The sequence below is a fragment of the Piliocolobus tephrosceles genome, chromosome 4, assembly GCF_002776525.5.
Source record: "Piliocolobus tephrosceles isolate RC106 chromosome 4, ASM277652v3, whole genome shotgun sequence".
In the NCBI taxonomy this organism is placed as follows: domain Eukaryota; kingdom Metazoa; phylum Chordata; class Mammalia; order Primates; family Cercopithecidae; genus Piliocolobus; species Piliocolobus tephrosceles.
The window spans coordinates 174,094,741-174,098,539 of NC_045437.1; the positions used below are offsets into that span (position 1 = coordinate 174,094,741).

The following is a 3,799-nucleotide window of genomic DNA, read 5'->3' on the forward strand; positions in this document are numbered from 1 at the left end:
TTGGCTAAAGTGAATATACAGGGGAAAGAGAGAGGAAAAAAGGAAAGAAAAGGAAAAAGAGAAAGAAAATACTTAGGAAAACAAATCAATGTATTTACTGAGTAAAGAAGGATGAACTGAAGTTAGGTGAAGTATTAGAGAGTTGGAAAGAGCATTCCACGCAGAAGGAGGTGCACGTACAAAGACTAAAACCGTAGAATATCATGGGACTGTAAGTTGTTCAATATACAGAGGTGAAATGTGTGATCAGTAGTGCAGGGAGAGGGAAAGAAGAGATGGGCAGCTGTAACATTCTGTGAATCTATGAAGGAAAGGATGTGAAGGAGTGAGCAGCTTTGTGCATGCTTCTACTTCATGGTCTAAGCAATGTGAGCTTCTCTGTGGACTGGTCGGATAGACATATGGTTTTAGTGTGGGAAAAGCTTTTAGTTATTATCCAACAGTGTTGATGGTAGAATTATTGTGATTACAGTTAATGTATACTGAGTTCCTGGTAAATGAAAAGAATTAACATTTTCAAACAACCTCATGAGGTAGAGACTATTATTAATTCCTATTTCATAGATGAGGACATTGGTGTTCAGAGGGGTTATGGGACTTGCCCAAAGTCAGTGGCAAAGTGGTAGCCAGTCTCAAGAAGGCCATCAATGATCTTTACGTCCTGATATTCTTGCCCACGTGCAGTATACTCCCATAATGAAAGCAGAGCTGGTATGCATGTGCTGTGGAATATGGTGGAAGTGATGATGTGTGACTTCAGAGGTCAGATTACAAAAAAACATTTCAGCTTCAACCTTGACCTTTTGAATTGCTCACTCTGAGGGTATCTCAGGGGCTGGCCTAAGGTGGCTTTTCTTTTTCTAGGCAGGGTAATTTGTCTGGGGTCAGGAATTTAAGGTAGAGTAAGGAATGGAAAGACACTCTTGGAGTTTGTGATAAGAATCCTGATGCGGAGGAGGTAATAGTAGGCTTCTATTTTTCTAGAGAAGCAGCTGATTTCACTTTAGGGGCCCGACAGCCCTATATAAGCTCTGGGGAATGATGGAGAAGGAACTGTGTTCACAGGGTGGCATAAAGTGAACTGAACGGAAAACCACTTGGAAAATGGGAGTATCCTCCCAGGAACTTTAGGCTTTGGACTTTTGGAGTTGTATGAGATGAGACTGTTAATTATTTATTTATTATGTATTTGAGATGAGACTATTAATTAATAGGACATTGGAGGATTTGGGAAGGCGCGGGGTTGCCTTTGCAAAGTCACCTAATGTGTGACTGACTTACAGTAAATATCTACATAGGCTTGTTGGATGTGAATCTGTTCATTTAGTCTATATTTTAGATATCAGTTCAAACAAAAGCTTATCTAGGATATAAGTCAAAACAACAGTCCTGTTAAACCAAATTTTTCAATTCTTTCTTTTTAAAATCTCTCAATTTTTACAGTAAAGATTTAGTTGAACTAAAGATTCAGAAGGAACAAACATGTGTAGACCATCTGCTTTGTGTGAAGCACTGTGCTAGGTGCTTTTACATGTACTGTCACCTGCTCCTCCTTGCAGCAATCCTCTCCATATGGGTTTGCTTTGCTCATTTAGCCCAAATAGAAGCCCCACGTGGCTTCTGCCTAGCCTTCCTGTGCTGGTCACAGTTGGGGAAGTTCTGCCACTGAGGAGGAGCCAACTACCTGGCTCTGAGCCTGTGCTTCATGGTCTCACTGTCACGAGGCTGCTGGGTAAGAACCACGTTTTTTCTGGTCTGTGTTGATTTGCACTTCTCCTCAGTAACTGTATTTATGCTTAAAATAACTAATGCCCTCCATTTAGCCCACATCTTTCTTCATATGGAGCTGTAGTACACACATTAATCCCACCTGTGACTACATCTCATTTAAGGGAGAGCATGGGAGAAAGGTTTGCAGTTGAGAAACTGAAATAAAGGGGGACTAATACCAGATTATAATTATGTCTTACAGTTTTCAATTCTTAAAAATGTCCCAGACCAGTGTTTCTTAAATCTGGGAGCTATATTAACCTTGTAAAGGGAAAAAAAATTCATGAAGTCTCAAAACTATGTCTACTTACTTGAGTGGGAAAAACACTCCTTTATGGAACAAAAGCCTTATTCTACAAGCAAAGTTTTTCAAAGATGAATTGTCACTGCAAATAATCTTTAAAACAGGTGAAGTTATCTTTGTACTACCTTTAAAATGAAAAATTAACACTTAAAATTCCTCACGAAACTCCCAAGTCACTGAGAATGCAGCCAAGCCTGCCCCACCCAGTTTGAGAAAATCTATATCAGCTACAAGTTTATTTCTATATTATATATTCCCAATTATATTTGACGTCTTTGGAGGCCCTGACAGTGTGAGGCACCACACCTATTTCTTTCTTTTTCCTTTCTTTTTTTCTTTTTTGTTTTTTTGAGATGGACTCTCAGTCTGTTGCCCAGGCTGGAGTGCAGTGGCGTGATCTTGGCTCACTGCAACCTCAGCCTCCCAGGTTCAAGCGATCCTACTGTCTCAGCCTCTTGATTATCTGGGACAACAGCTGTGCACCACCACACCCAGTTAATTTTTCAGTCTGGCCTTGAACTCCTGACCTCATATGAGCTGCCCACCTTGGCCTCCCAAAGTGCTGGGATTATAGGCATGAGCCACCATGCCCTGCACACCTATTTCTTTCTGTATGGATTTAAAGGGAAAAAAAATCACAGCGCATTTCTTTTAATTTGTTCATGCAGTATGTAGTTATCTGCATTCCATTTGTCTGGGTTTGCTGAGTGTGTGAAGAACTGGTGTCATAAGTACAGACAAGGCCTTCAACTTTGTTTTGCACATGCTTTAAGCCCCACTTGTATTCTCAAGTGTCAGGCTCTCTCTGGGGTGGGCTGATGACCATTCTTCCACCTGGAGAGTGCGTTTCATCCAGCTACTGGCAGCTGCAAGGGTTTCAAGGCCTAGGAAAAGCTTAGTCCTCTGAGACCGCTGCTTGCCCAGAAATACAAGTCATACTTTTGTGATATCTGGTTGCTTGCCATATGGTGTCTCAAGGGGTCTGGGATCATTTACTGCAAGAGTTCAGTGGGATCATGTTACAGTGCTCAGAGTCTAAGACAGGCACACAAGAAACACACTACTACTGCATGGCCTTCTTTAGCAGCATGTGGAAATGTTGCAAACCATGGGAAGGCTTGGATTAACCCCATAAAGAGACAAACAAGGAAAGAACTGGCTGGGATTCCCAACAATCTTGGAGTTCAAAGGACCCATTGTAGGGCTGTTCTGGAGTGTTGGATGGGGTGATAATTATTAATAGTTCCATTTGGTTCCTATAAAAACAATCACTTCAAAAACATTGATTATTTAAAGTCTCATAGAAAATTTATTTTTACCACTTCTCAGCCTTCTGGGTAAGAGAAAGTGTAGTATTCATTTATATCAGTTTAATATCTGATACATCCTCTATGGGAGGATAATATATTGAATGGATTTTTGGAGTTAGGAGATGGACTAGGAACTTGCCCCACTCCACCTGTTGACCTAGTATTGTAGTACCTCCAGGAATAATGCATCCCTTTTGGGGTATAGAATGGTTGCAACAAAAAGTAGATCAAGGCTGGGTGTGGTGGTTGATGCCTGTAATCCCAACACTTTGGAAAGCCAATGTGGGAGGATCGCTTGAGTTCAGGAGTTTGAGACCAGCCTGGGCAACATGGTGAAACCCTGTCTCTACAAAAATTATATAAAATATTAGCTGAGTGTGGTGCAGTGTGTTTGTAGTCCCAGTTACTCAGGAGG

General features: G+C 41.1%; 1 non-coding gene across 1 annotated transcript; it reads left to right on the forward strand.

Moving 5' to 3' along the window:
* Positions 1-3,391: 3,391 nt before the first annotated feature.
* Positions 3,392-3,578, forward strand: LOC111530902. Its single transcript, XR_002728045.1, has one exon. It is a non-coding gene; the product is annotated as a U2 spliceosomal RNA (small nuclear RNA).
* Positions 3,579-3,799: the final 221 nt, after the last annotated feature.